This window comes from Erythrolamprus reginae, chromosome Z (assembly GCF_031021105.1).
Source record: "Erythrolamprus reginae isolate rEryReg1 chromosome Z, rEryReg1.hap1, whole genome shotgun sequence".
In the NCBI taxonomy this organism is placed as follows: Eukaryota; Metazoa; Chordata; class Lepidosauria; order Squamata; family Dipsadidae; genus Erythrolamprus; species Erythrolamprus reginae.
This window is the reverse complement of record NC_091963.1, coordinates 68624294-68640171: the sequence shown is the minus strand read 5'-3', so window position 1 is coordinate 68640171 and position 15878 is coordinate 68624294.

The following is a 15878-nucleotide window of genomic DNA, read 5'->3' as shown; positions in this document are numbered from 1 at the left end:
GCCGATCAGTTTCCGGTCACAATTCAAAGTGTTGGTTATGACCTATAAAGCTCTTCATGGCACTGGACCAGATTATCTCAGGGATCGCCTTCTGCTGCACGAATCCCAGCAACCAGTTAGGTCCCACAGAGTGGGTCTTCTCCGGGTCCCATCAACTAAACAATGCTGCTTGGTGGGACCCAGGGGAAGAGCCTTCTCTGTGGCAGCCCCGGCCCTCTGGAACCAACTCCCCCCAGAAATTAGAATTGCCCTCACCCTCCTTGCCTTTCGTAAGCTACTTAAAACCCACCTCTGCCGCCAAGCATGGGGGAGTTGAGATACTCTTTCCCCCTAGGCCTTTACAATTTTATGCATGGTATGTCTGTATGTATGTTTGGTTTTTATATTAATGGGTTTTTAATCATTTTAGTATTGGATTATTATTGTTCACTGTCTTATTATTGCTGTTAGCCGCCCCGAGAGGGGCGGCATACAAATCCAATCAATCAATCAATCAATCAATCAATCAAACAATAAATAAATAAATAAATAAATAAATAAACAAACAAACAAACAAACAAACAAACCTCCCGAACCCTCTGTGTGTCCCCCCCTTTTTTGCCAAAATGGGTCTTTTTTTAACCCATTTTGGGGGAAATTGGGATTTGCAGAGGGTTTGACACATCTGCAAAGTGCTCTGGGAGGAGAGGGGCAGGGAGAATAAAAAGGTAGTGTACTGGGACCAACACTCTTCATTCTCTACATCAATGAGCTTTGTGATTACATCACAAGGAACTGTGTCCTCTTCGCCGACGATGTAAAACACCACCGATAACAACACTACTCTCCAAAAAGACCTGAACTATGTTTCTGAGTGGTCTAACACATGGTAACTCCAAAACTCAACTAGCAAATGCTCTGTCCTACACATTGGGAAAAAGAATCTGAACTCCAAATACGAACTGAATAATCAAATTATCACAGATAATCCCCACTCCGTTAAAAACCTTGGTATACTAACAACAAAAGATTTAAGTGCCAAAGCCCACTGCAACAACATAGCCAAGAAGGCTTCAAAAGATGTAAACCTAATCCTACGTAGCTTCTGCTCTGGCAATCTCATACTACTTACCAGAGCTTACAAAACTTTTGCCAGACCCATCCTCGAATACAGCTCATCCGTTTGGAACCCATATCGCATCTCAGACATCAACACCCTTGAAAATGTCCAAAGATACTTCACCAGAAGAGCCCTCCACTCCTCCACTCGAAACAGAATACCCTACGAGACTAGAGTTTCAATTCTGGGCCTAGAAAGCCTAGAACTAAGACGCCTTAAACAAGATCTAAGTATTGCCCACAAGATCATATGCTGCAACGTCCTGCCTGTCGGTGACTACTTCAGCTTCAACCACAACAACACAAGAGTACACAACAGATTTAAACTTAATATTAACCGCTCCAAACTTGACTGTAAAAAATATGACTTCAGTAACTGAGTTGTCGAAGCGTGGAACTCATTACCGGACTCCATAGTGTCATCCCCAAACCCCCAACAATTTACCCTTAGACTATCTATGGTTGACCTATCCAGATTCCTAAGAGGTCAGTAAGGGGCGAGTACAAGTGCACTAGAGTGCCTTCTGTCCCCTGTCCTATTGCTCTCCTATATCTCCTATACCTTTCTTCTATTCCTATATCTCTTCTTCTATTCTTTCATTGATATATTCTATTACTATATATTATTTTCTATTCTTTCCTAGATATATTTTACTATGAGTATCTCCTCTATAACCTTCATCATGTATTTTACTATGTGTGTGTGTATATATATGTGTGTGTGTGTGTGTGTGTGTGTGTGTGTGTGTGTGTGTGTGTATATATATATATATATATATATATATATATATATATATATATATATATTTGTTTTCGTAAATTTTCACGGGTATATGTATGTAGATTGTTCTGAGTTCGGGTTTTGCCCTGTGTAATATTTTGCATGTCTATGCGACGTTTCGGTGAAATCACATTCACCATCATCAGGCTGAAGTTCCAAGCTTCGTGCTGTTGTAAAATGGAATGTTGGCAACTGTCATTTCTTCCTAGTATATAGTGTGGGGGTGGAGATTTGGTTTGAATGTAGCAAATAGATTGGGTGATTATGTTTTAGTGATCTGATTGGTTGGTGTAATCATAATTATTAGAAGGATTGACATGGTGATTTTTATGAAGTGTTTGTTTTTTTTTGTTTAAGGCTGGTTCCAAATTTCCAAATTCCAAAATCATAATTATTAGAAGGATTGACATGGTGATTTTTATGAAGTGTTTTTTTTGTTTAAGGCTGGTTTCCAAATTTCTGGTAGGCGGGACGTGTCATCTCTTTTATTTATGCAAAGGGGGCTCCTCTCAATTTCTATGGCTTCCAGAGCAATTCTTCTATATAAATTCTCTGTTTTGTGAAGTAATTTAGTTTTTTCAAAGTCAATTTCGTGCCCTGTTTTTTTAATGTGCTGGACAAGGGAGGAAGTCTTTTCTTCTTTTTTAACTGCATTCACATGTTCTGCAATGCGTTGGCTCACTCTTCGGTTGGTTTGTCCAATGTATGTGGCTGCACATGTTTTGCAAGGGATTTCATAGATTCCTTGGTATTCCAATTGGATTTTATCTTTGGGGCTCCTTAGGATATTACATATTTTTTGGTTAGTGCAAAATGAAGTTTTGATGTTATGTTTGTGCAGAATTTTACTAATTTTGTCTGTGGTGCCATTGATGTAAGGGAGGATGGTGGTACCATTGTCCTGTTCTTGATCACCACCCCGCACAAATCACCTCAGTGGCCAAAACTCTCATCACCAGAACCAAACGCTTAGCTGACCATGAGCACTTAAAAACTGAATTGAACAAACTCAAAGATGTATTAATTTCTAATGGATTCGAAGGGAAAACAATCACAAACCTAATCAAAAAAGAGACACTCCCCAAAAAACACTTCATAAAAATCACCATGTCAATCCTTCTAATAATTATGATTACACCAACCAATCAGATCACTAAAACATAATCACCCAATCTATTTGCTACATTCAAACGAAATCTCCACCCCCACACTATATACTAGGAAGAAATGACAGTTGCAAACATTCCATTTTACTACAGCACGAAGCTTGGAACTTCAGCCTGATGATGGTGAATGTGATTTCACCGAAACGTCGCATAGACATGCAAAATATTACACAGGGCAAAACCCGAACTCAGAACAATCTACATATATATATATATATATATATATATATATATATATATATATATATATATATATACACAGTGATCCCCCGCTCGTTGCGAGGCTTCCGTTCCAGGACCCCCCGCAATGAGCGGGTTTTCGCGAAGTAGCGCTGCGGAAGTAAAAACACCATCTGCGCATGTGCAGATGGTGTTTTAAACTTCCGCAGCGCTAGCGAGGAGCCGAAGATTGGGGGCGGCGCGGCTGTTTTAAAACGTCGCCGCCGGCATGGGGGGCTTCCTAGCAGCCCCCCAAACCCGGGTTGGGGGTCCGGGGGGTGCTGGCAAGCCCCCCATCCCGGCAGCGACGTTTTAAAACAGCCGCGCCGCCCCCAATCTTCGGCTCCTTGCTAGCGGGCTTTCGAGATGAGTCCTGAAGCGAATTCGCTTCAGGACTCAGCTCGAAAGCGGCGAGAGCTAGCGCCCAGCCCCGTGACATTCGTTTTCCTGCCGCCCGCAGCCGAGTGATCCTGGGCTCCTTCGCAACCTCGGAGAGCTTCCTGGGCATGAAAGCTCACGAAAACCAGGAAGCTCTCTGAGGTTGCGAAGGAGCCCACGATCACTCGGCTGCAGGCGGGAGGAAGGCGAATGCCACGGGGCTGGGCTCGGTTCCATCCTCGGCTCCCCTCCTACCAGCCCCGCCGTGGAAGGCTCCATTCTGTTCCCTGAATGGAGACCGCCGGCTGCTCAATCGGGCCGGCAGGGAATAGAATGGAGCGTTCCGCGGCGGGGCTGGGGGAGCCGAGCCCAGCCCCGTGACATTCGCTTTCCTGCCACCCGCAGCCGAGTGATCCTGGGCTCCTTCGCAACCTCGGAGAGCTTCCTGGGCATGAAAGCTCACGAAAACCAGGAAGCTCTCTGAGGTTGCGAAGGAGCCCACGATCACTCGGCTGCAGGCGGGAGGAAGGCGAATGCCACGGGGCTGGGCTCGGTTCCGTCCTCGGCTCCCCTCCTACCAGCCCCGCCGCGGAAGGCTCCATTCTGTTCCCTGAATGGAGACCGCCGGCCGCTCAATCGGGCCGGCAGGGAACAGAATGGAGCGTTCCGCGGCGGGGCTGGGGGAGCCGAGCCCAGCCCCGTGACATTCGCTTTCCTGCCACCCACAGCCGAGTGATCCTGGGCTCCTTCGCAACCTCGGAGAGCTTCCTGGGCATGAAAGCTCACGAAAACCAGGAAGCTCTCTGAGGTTGCGAAGGAGCCCACGATCACTCGGCTGCAGGCGGGAGGAAGGCGAATGCCACGGGGCTGGGCTCGGTTCCATCCTCGGCTCCCCTCCTACCAGCCCCGCCGCGGAAGGCTCCATTCTGTTCCCTGAATGGAGACCGCCGGCCGCTCAATCGGGCCAGCAGGGAACAGAATGGAGCGTTCCGCAGCGGGGCTGGGGGAGCCGAGCCCAGCCCCGTGACATTCGCTTTCCTGCCACCCGCAGCCGAGTGATCCTGGGCTCCTTCGCAACCTCGGAGAGCTTCCTGGGCATGAAAGCTCACGAAAACCAGGAAGCTCTCTGAGGTTGCGAAGAAGCCCATGATCACTCGGCTGCAGGCGGGAGGAAGGCGAATGCCACGGGGCTGGGCTCGGTTATCCCCTCGGCTCCCCTCCTACCAGCCCCGCCGCGGAAGGCTCCATTCTGTTCCCTGAATCACTTTGAATCCAGCAGCTTCTGCTGGATACGGGCGGTGGGTGGGACGAGCGGTGCGGAAGCCAGGGGCTCTGGCAGCTCGCCCCCCCATCGCCCGTATCCAGCAGAAGCGGCGGGATTCAAAGTGCTGGGGTGGGGGGGTGGGGGGGTGTCCGTTCCACGGCGAGGCTGGTAAGGGGGGGGGGAGCCGAGCCCAGCCCCGTGACATTCGCTTTCCTGCCGCCCGCAGCCGAGTGATCCTGGGCTCCTTCGCAACCTCGGAGAGCTTCCTGGGCATGAAAGCTCACGAAAACCAGGAAGCTCTCTGAGGTTGCGAAGGAGCCCACGATCACTCGGCTGCAGGCGGGAGGAAGGCGAATGCCACAGGGCTGGGCTCGGTTCCGTCCTCGGCTCCCCTCCTACCAGCCCCGCCGCGGAAGGCTCCATTCTGTTCCCTGAATGGAGACCGCCGGCCGCTCAATCGGGCCGGCAGGGAACAGAATGGAGCGTTCCGTGGCGGGGCTGATAAGGGGGGGAGCCGAGCCCAGCCCCGTGACATTCGCTTTCCTGCCACCCGCAGCCGAGTGATCCTGGGCTCCTTCGCAACCTCGGAGAGCTTCCTGGGCATGAAAGCTCACGAAAACCAGGAAGCTCTCTGAGGTTGCGAAGGAGCCAACGATCACTCGGCTGCAGGCGGGAGGAAGGCGAATGCCACGGGGCTGGGCTCGGTTATCCCCTCGGCTCCCCTCCTACCAGCCCCGCCGCGGAAGGCTCCATTCTGTTCCCTGAATCACTTTGAATCCAGCAGCTTCTGCTGGATACGGGCGGTGGGTGGGACGAGCGGTGAGGAAGCCAGGGGCTGTGGCAGCTCGCCCCCCCATCGCCCGTATCCAACAGAAGCGGCGGGATTCAAAGTGCTGGGGTGGGGTGGGGGTGTCCCGACAGCCCCCCACCCCAGCACTTTGAATCCAGCAGCTTCTGCTGGATACGGGCGGTGGGTGGGACGAGCGGTGCGGAAGCCAGGGGTGTGGCAGCTCGCCCCCCCATCGCCCGTATCCAGCAGAAGCGGCGGGATTCAAAGGGATTCAAGGCTAACTTCTGCGCTTGGCTTGAGGACTCAGCTGGGAAGCGGCACGGGTGTTTTAAAAGGTCTCCGCTGGCATGGGGGGCTTCCTACCACCCCCCCGAACCTCCAACCCGGGTGTGGCCGGGCGAACAGCGAGCAAATGGCGGGTGGCCGGGCGAACGGCGGGCGAGCGGGTGCTGGGGGGGGCTTCTCGCCCTCCCGCCAGCAAGAGGGGGAAGACCCAGGGAAGCCGCCTAGCAGCTGATCTGCCCGGCGGGGAACACCATCTACGCATGCGTGGCCATAGAAAAAGGGCGTGCATGCGCAGATGGTGTTTTTACTTCCGGGTTGAAAAATCGCGATGTAGCCCGTTCGCAATGGCCGGGGACGCAATAACCGGGGGATCACTGTATATGTATATATATATGACGGTCTTGGTATATTCGGGTTTCTTCCCGTGTAGGATTTGGAAATTTCTGGCGACGTTTCGATGAGGTCCCACTCATCATCTTCAGGCTGGTGTTTCTGTCCTTGTTCTCAGGCGAACACTGCGAGACCTTAGCTGCCTTCCTTCTATAAATATTTATAGAATTATAGAAGGAATATATAGAAGGAAAATTATATATTTATAGAAGGAAGGCAGCTAAGGTCTCGCAGTGTTCGCCTGAGAACAAGGACAGAAACACCAGCCTGAAGATGATGAGTGGGACCTCATCGAAACGTCACCAGAAATTTCCAAATCCTACACGGGAAGAAACCCGAATATACCAAGACCGTCATACCTGTACCCGTGAAAATCTACGAAAACGTATATATATATATATATATATATATATATATATATATATATATATATATTTATATATGTCACATGTTTAAGCTGAATTTGAAAATTAAGGGAGACTAGGATAGATCTATTTTGGCCTTATTTTGGCCGCATCAGCTAGCCATACCCACTGGGACTTGAACCTGCAACCTTTGCCTTGTAAGGCAGAGAATTATCCTCTAGGCTACAGTATCCAATCCCTTCAGCTCTGTACCAAGGAAGGGTTACATTTTGTGTCGAATCACCCTGGTATATTGAAGGAACATCACAGCTCCTTTTTTGCCTCTCGGCCCAACCCAGGGCCATTTCCAAGGCAGTTAATTTTATTGATAGCCGACAATTCTATCTGTATGTGTCACATGTTTAAGCTGAATTTGAAAATTAAGGGAGACTAGGATAGATCTATTTCGGCCTTATTTTGGCCTCATCAGCTAGCCATACCCACTGGGACTTGAACCTGCAACCTTTGCCTTGTAAGGCAGAGAATTATCCTCTAGACTACAGTATCCAATCCCTTCATACACACATATACATATACATATATATATACATAGACATAGACATAGACATAGACATAGACATAGACATAGACATAGACATAGACATAGACATAGACATATATATATATATATATATATATATATATATACACACACACATACACACACACACACACACACATACCCACTAAAACCCTCATTGTGTATTGGACTATATAAATAAATAAACAAACAAACAATTATGTCTTCACAATCTTGGTGTCTCTTATAGTCTGAAAAATATGGTAATTTGCCCTATTGGCACTTGGAGATAAATACATGGGTTTGGATTGTGGTTTGGGCACTCAGTCTCAAAAAGGTTCATCATCACTGCCATAGACCAATCAGTCCCTGGGAAAATCCTGGAAAGGTAATAAAAAACAGATCTGCAAACAACTAGAAGCAAATAAAGTTGTAACTAGTAACCAGCATGTGTTTGTTAAAAACAGATCATGCCAAACCATTTCATTCTTTGGTAAAGTCACTAAATTAGTAGACAAGTGAAATGCTGTGGACACAGTATACTTACATCTCAGTAAAGCATTTGACAGACTACAACTCACTTCTTGATAAGCTAGAAAAATGTGGTATAGATGATATCACCACCAGATGGATTTGTAGCTGGCCGAGAAACTGTACTGCGCAGGAGCAGAAGTGTTTTGGGCAGGTGGGCGGAGCATCCCAGGTGGGTGGGCAAAGCCTCTGACTGCTGGTGCTACCAATTCACAGAACCAGGCCAAGCCAGGGGTACTCACCACTGACCTGAAAGCCAGATAAGGAATAATGGATAGAAACATATCAAGGAGAGATTCAATCTAAAAATAAGGAGAAATTTTATGACAATGAGAACAATCAACCAATGGAACAGCTTCCTTTGGAAGTTGTGGGAGCTTCATCACTGGAGACTTTCAAGAAGAAATTGGACTGCCATTTGTCAGAAATGATGTAGGCGCTCACTCCATCACTGGATGTTTTTAAGAAGATTCTAGACAGTCACTTTTCTTAAATAGTATAGGTTCTCCTGCTTGAGCACCCCCATCCCCATTCTTGTCCTCAACATATAATGTTATCCAGTGCTCTCTTTTTTGAAAAGATATATGTTAACATGGCTGAAAATTATCACATGAAACCTTCATGTAAGCTGGTGTGTATTTTGTCATAGTGACGTCTATTAATCCTAATAATTTGTAGCAATCTGAGTGATTATGTTTTATATAAGTCATGAGCATCCATAAAAAGGGAAAGAAGGGGGAAGTTGCCTTTCCTCGTGCCTTTGCAAATTGAGCAAGCATGTTTTATTACTTCTACTGTCTTATATTATGTAGGTGTTTCTTACATTTTTATTATTTTTTTCTAAGAATAAACTTATCTATATAAACATACACCATTTGTCTGATGCATGAATTGTCACCCAATTTTCTGTAAAAAATTATTTAGCTCTTTAAGTGTGTCTTGGATTAGTCACCCTATCTGTTCTCTTGAATCTGGTGATATTTATTTTCATATTTCCCTTGCCTATTCATTACCCGGATAGACTACTGATTTGCTTGGCAGGGCAATTTGCTGGTTGTTCATCCATGTGAATGCACTGTCTCAAGGAATGTGTAAGGAAAGGATTTAGTTTCCTAATGGTTTAATAAGTGATAGGATTAAAGTGGAGCTGCTCCATTTTTTTAAGTGTCCCCTTCCTCTTTTCCCTCCCTTATTCCTACAATTACAACACTAATTTCAGTAATGGAGCATTAATAGAGTAATGGGCCAACAAAGCCAGCCTGAAAGAATTGTAGAGCTCAGCACAAATTGAGTAAATAAACTATATATTAGATTTCTAAACAATACTTTTAGTCTACTCCCTGGGGAAACAGAGTTGTCAAGACTTACTTAAGTCAATCTTCCAAAGTATATGCAAAAGGAACCATCAATTCATGCTCTAAAAACAATGATGGCTTAAAGCAGTAGTGTATGATAATTTAATACCCTGGCCTTCAAGCTCTTGCTTAGATTTTAATTTCCCTTAAATGTCCAAAATGTCTTTATACGTCACAATTTTATGAAACTTCACCATATGGATATGTACAATAAATGCTTCCATCGTTGAGAACTATTTTGGGATTTTCAAATAGAGCTTAGCTTTATTTTTTCCCATGTAGATAATAGTGAGCTTCTTATGTAGTGATTTTGAAAGTATCTATAAATTTTATTCTTCTTGTGTTATAAGAAGGCATGCCATCCCAATTGTAGATCATGTCCTTCTAAATATTCTCTTGTATCTAAGAGTTATACATTCTTTTAGTAGTTTAGGAATTGTTTCCAATGGTTCTTCTGTAATGAATACCAAATCATCTCCAAATGCTTGTAATTTATATCTTTCTTCTCTTATCTCCATTCCTTTAATTTCTGGATATTATCTGATGTTCTTGTTCAGGACTTCCAAAGTCAATATAAATAGTAAAGGAGATAGTGGGTAGTAAGAGAGTCTCATTGAATTGCATCAGGAAGCTGTCCTCTGACAGAAGGCATTTGATGGGCCAGAATGCAGCCACCCTCAGTCTTTCTTCAAACTCAAGGGGCAGATTTAGATATTAGTCTATGCAAGAGCTCAGATACGGTGGCCTTATTTGCCAAAAAAACACTGTAGAAGTTCAGGGGTCCTAAAAATGCCTGCAGCTCAGTCTTGTTGGTAGGAGCCAGGGCTTCTCAGATTGCCCTCACCTTGTCTCTAGTGGGCTGTATGCCAGATCCATTTACCTTATACCACAGGAATTCTACTTCCAGCACCCCAATCTGGCACTTGCTAGCCTTTGCTTTTAAACCAGCCTTTCTGAATGGGTAGAACTTCCGTAAGTCTTTCTTTTAATTGGTTTTCATCTGTTGCTAAGACTAGAATGTCATCAAAGCAAGGCACAACCCCAGGAATCTTTTGCAAAAGGCATTCCATTGTTCCCATGAAAAATTCCTGGGACTATACTAACACTGGATTGTAAACGGTGACATTTAAAAGCCTCCCTATGTGTAACTGGAATAGAATAGAATATAATTCTTTATTGGCCAAGTGTAATTGGACACACAAGGAATTTGTCTTTGGTGTATACGCTCTCAGTGTAAATATACATTTGTCAAGAATCATGAGGTACAACACTTAATAATTGTCATAGGGATCAAATAAGCAATCAGGAAACAATCAATATTAATAGAAATCTTAAGGATACAAGCAACAAGTTATAGTCATACAGTCATAAGTGGGAGAAGATAAGTGATAGGAATGATGAGAAAAAAATAGTAGTAATAGTAGTGCAGACTTAGTAAACAGTTTGAAAGTGTTGAGGGGATTATTTGTTTAGCAGAGTGAGGGCGCGCAGGAAAAAACTGTCCTTGTGTTTCGTTTCCTTGGTGTGCTCTATAGTGATGTTTTAAGGGTAGGAGTTGTAACAGTTTATGTCCAGGATGCGAGGGGTCAATAAATATTTTCACAGCCCTCTTTTTGATTCATGCAGTATACAGGTCCTCAATGGAAGGCAAGTTGGTAGCAATTGTTTTTTCTGCAGTTCTGATTATCCTCTGAAGTTTGTGTCAGTCTTGTTGGGTTGCAGAACCAGTTAGAGAGGTGCAGATGACAGACTGAATGATTCCTCTGTAGAACTGTATCAGCAGCTCCTTGGGCAGTTTGAGCTTTCTGAGTTGGTGCAGAAAGAATGTTCTTTGATGTGCTTTTTTGATGCCTTTTTTGATTTTAGGTCTTGAGATATGATAGAACCTAGAAGTTTGAAGGTCTCAACTGTTGATACTGTGTTGTCTAATATTGTAAGAGGTGGTAGGATGGGAGGATTTCTCCTAAAGTCTACCACCATTTCTTCAGTTTTGAACGTGTTCAGTTCTAAATTGTTCTGGTCACACCAAGAGGCTAGTTGTTCAATTTCCTGTCTGTATGCGGTTTCATCATTGTCTTAAATGAGATCAATTACTGCTGTATCATCTGCAACTCTCAGCTTCATTGAAGCACACAAGCCCCACTACCACGACAAGGTGCACCCATCAGTGAGGATTAATTATTATTTATTATTATTATTATTATTATTATTATTATTATTATTATCATTATCATCATCATCATCATCATCATCATCTTCATTTTCATTTTCACTTTATTTATTACTGATTTATTTTCTTCTGATGAATTTTTTAATGAATTATTTTTTACACAAAATAAGATGAAAAAAAATAATGACATTTGATAATATTGGAATGTTTTTGTAAGAGCTTTTCTAATGGAAAACCTGATGCAGCCCAGCCTCACCCAGACTCTACCTCCAGCAGCCCCCGGGTAAATTAAGTTTGAGACTCTTGTTGTAGAGGAACCTTTAGAAACGGCCTTAAGTTTAATTAATGAGATTGAAAAATTCAGCAAGGTGGCAGGCTTAAAAATCAACATAGAAACATAGAAGATTGACGGCAGAAAAAGACCTCATGATACATCTAGTCTGCCCTTATACTATTTCATGTATTTTATTTTAGAATGGATATATGTTTATCCCAGGCATATTTAAATTCAGTTACTGTGGACTTACCAACCATGTCTGCTGGAAGTTTGTTCCAAGCATCTACTACTCTTTCAGTAAAATAATATTTTCTCACATTACTTCTAATCATTCCCCCAACTAACCTCAGATTGTGCTCCCTGTTCTTGTGTTCACTTTCCTATTAAAAACACTTCCCTCCTGAACCTTATTTAACCCTTTAACATATTTAAATGTTTTGATCACCCCCCCCCCCTTTCAATATCTTTTTGTAGGTAAGGTCTCTAGAACTGAACATAGTATTCCAAATGTGGTCTCAACAGTGCTCTATACAGTGGGATCACAATCTCCCTCTTCCTGCTTGTTATACCTCTAGCTATGCAACCAAGCATTATACTTGCTTTCCCTACTGCCTGACTGCACTGTTCACCCATTTTGAGACTGTCAGAAATCACTACCCCTAAAACCTTCTCTTCTGATGTTTTTGCTAGTATTTTGCTAGAACTGCCAATACAATTCCACAGATTGAGGATTCCTTTTCTCCAAGTGCATTATTTTACATTTGGAAACATTAAACTGCAGTTTCCATTTCTTTGACCACTTATTTAGTAAAGCTAAATCATTTGCCATGTTACAGACGCCTTCAGGAATATCAAGCCTATTGCACACTTTAGAGTCATCGGCAAATTGGCAAACCTTCCCTACCAAATCTTCCCCTATGTCACTCACAAACATATTAAAAGGAATAGGACCCAGAACAGACCCTTGTGACACACCGCTTGTAACCAGGCTCTGCTCAGAATACTCGCCATTAACAACAACCCTCTGATATCTACACTTCAGCCAGCTGCAAATCCACTGAACTCTCCAGTGATTAAGTCCAATCTTCACTAATTTATCTACCAGCTCTTTATGTGGAACCATATCAAAGACTTTGCTGAAGTCCAGATAGGCAATATCTATGGCACCACCTTCATCCAACACCTTTGTGGCATAGTCCAAGAAATCAATGAGGTTAGTCTGATATGATTTGCCCTCAGTAAATCCGTGCTGATTTGGGTCTAATAAGTTATTTTTTTAGGTGCTGATTTATCCTCTTTTTGTGTAGAGTCTCCATCATTTTAACTATAACTGATGACAAGCTAACCGGCCTGTAGTTACTAGCTTCTACTCTACTGTCCTTCTTGCGGATAGGCACAACACTGGCCATTCTCCAATCATCAGGAACATCTCCTGTTAAAATGGATTGGTTAAACAAATCAGTCAAGGGGGTAGCAATCACATATCTGAGTTCTTTAAAAACTCTGGGGTGGATGCCATCAGGACCTATTGCCTTATTTGTCTTTAATCATTCAAGTTCTTCCAGGACATCGGCCTCTGAGATCACTGGAGCTGAATCCATATAGCTGGAAGCAATGCTATATCCACAGGTAGTATTATATTGTAAGCTGCCTTCTGAGAAAACTGAACAGAAGCAGCTATTCAAATGGTCAGCAACCTCCTTATTCCCATCAATGTACACATAATCTCCAGTACTAAGCTTTGTGATGCTGCAGTTTTTCTTCTTTCTATCACTAATATATCCCACTTCTTCACAGATTTAGCAATTTCTTCCTCTTTCGAGGCTTTAGCAGCATATATTATTTGTTTTGCCTCCTTCTGTCTCATTTTATACACCTGTCTGCTATACTTCCAGACTCTTTATACCTCCCATAGGCACACTTTTTTCATTGACTATAGCCCTTACATAGAATAGAATAGAATACAATAGAATACAATAGAATACAATACAATACAATAGAATACAATACAATACAATACAATACAATTTTATTGGCCAAGTGTGATTGGACACACAAGGAATTTGTCTTGGTGCATATGCTCTCAGCATACATAAAAGAAAAAGATACATTTGTCAAGAATCATGTGGTACAACACTTAATGATTGTCATAGGGGTCAAATAAGCAATGAAGAAACAATCAATATTAATAAAAATCTTAGGATACAAGCAACAAGTTACAGTCATATAGTCCTAAGTGGGAGGAAAAGGACGATAGGAATGATGAGAAAAGCTAGTAGAATAGAAGGGCAGATTTAGTAAAAAGTCTGACAGTGTTGAGGGAATTATTTGTTTAGTAGAATGATGGCATTCAGGAAAAAAAACTGTTCTTGTGTCTAGTTGTCTTGGTGTGCAGTGCTCTGTAGCGACGTTTTGAGGGTAGGAGTTGAAACAGTTTATTTCCAGGATGTGAGGGGGTCAGTCAATATTTTCCCCGCCCTCTTTTTGACTCATGCAGTATACAGGCCCTCAATGAAAGGCAGGTTGGCAGCAATTGTTTTTTTCTGCAGTTCTGATTATTCTCTGAAGTCTGTGTTGATCCTGTTGGGTTGCAGCACCAAACCGGACAGTTATGGAGGTGCAGATGACAGAGTCAATGATTCCTCAGTAGAACTGTATCAGCAGCTCCTTGGGCAGTTTGAGCTTCCTGAGCTGGCACAAAAAGAACATTCTTTGTTGTGCTTTTTTGATGATGTTTTTGATGTTAGGTGACCATTTTAGGTCTTGAGATATGATAGAACCTAGAAATTTGAAGGTCTCTACTGTTGATACTGTGTTGTCTAGTATTGTGAGAGGTGGAAGGGTTTCTCCTAAAATTTACCACCATTTCTACAGTTTTGAGTGTGTTCAGTTCTAGATTGTTCTGGTCACACCACAAGGATAGTTGTTCAACATCCCGTCTGAATGCGGATTCATCATTGTCTTGAATGAGTCCGATCACTGTTGTATCATCTGCAAACTTCAGTAGTTTAACAGATGGATCATTTGAGATGCAGTCATTAGTGTATAGAGAGAAGAGAAGTGGTGAGAGTACACAGTCTTGGGGGGCACCTGTGCTAATTGTACATGTATCTGATGTGATTTTTCCTAGCTTCACCTGCTGCTTCCTGTCTGTTAGCAAGCTTGTGATCCACTTACAAGTATGTTCAGGTACCACTAGCTGATTTAGTTTGGTTAAGAGAATATGAAGGTATTGAATGCTGAACTGAAGTCTACAAAGAGAACCCTAGCGTAGATCATTGGAGATTCAAGATGTTGAAGGATGTAGTGTAGAGCCATATTAACAGCAGCATCTGTTGATCTATTTGCTCGGTATACAAATTGCAGGGGGTCTAAAAGTGGATCCGTGATGGTTTTCAAGTGGAACATCACTAGCCTTTCAAAGGTTTTCATAACTACAGATGTTAGAGCAACTGGTCTGTAGTCATTCAGTTCCTTGATGGAGGACTTCTTCGGCACTGGGATGATAGTCGAGCGTTTGAAGCACGAAGGAACATAGCACAACTCTAGTGATTTGTTGAAGATTTGGGTGAAGATGGGGGCCAATTGGTCAGACAGACTTTTAAGCAAGAAGGAGTGATCTTGTCTGGGCCTGGTGCTTCTCCAGGCTTCTGTCTGTGAAATAGATCTTTCACTTCCTTTTCTGTGTTGTAAACCCAATGGGATGTGTTCAGTTGTAGAAGATTTGACTGTTGTTGGAGGTTGTGCAGATAGGTGGTTGTGGTTTCTTTTCAAACCTGCAGTAGAACACATTCAGATCATTTGCCAATTGCTGATCTCCTGCAGCTTGGGAAGGTGGTTTGCTGTAACCGGTGATATTTTTGAGAGTTTTCCACATGTCTGCTGGTTCATTTGTTGAGAATTGATTCTTTAGCTTTTCAGAGTATTGCTTTTTACTGCTCTGATCTCCCTTGTTAATATACTTCTGGCCTGATTGTACAGCATTCTATCACCTTTTCTGTAGGCTTCCTCTTTGGAATGACGTAACTGCCTGAGTTTGGCTGTGAACCAAGGTTTATTGTTACTGTATATTTGCAAGTTCCTGGTTGGTACACATAGGTCTTCACAGAAGCTGACGTATGAAGTTACAGTATCTGTGAGTTCATCTAGGTCTGCAGAGGTATCTTTAAAAATATTCCAGTCTGTGCAGTCAAAGCAAGCCTGTAGCTTTAACTTTGCTTCGTCAGTCCAAGTCCTCACTAACTTAATTG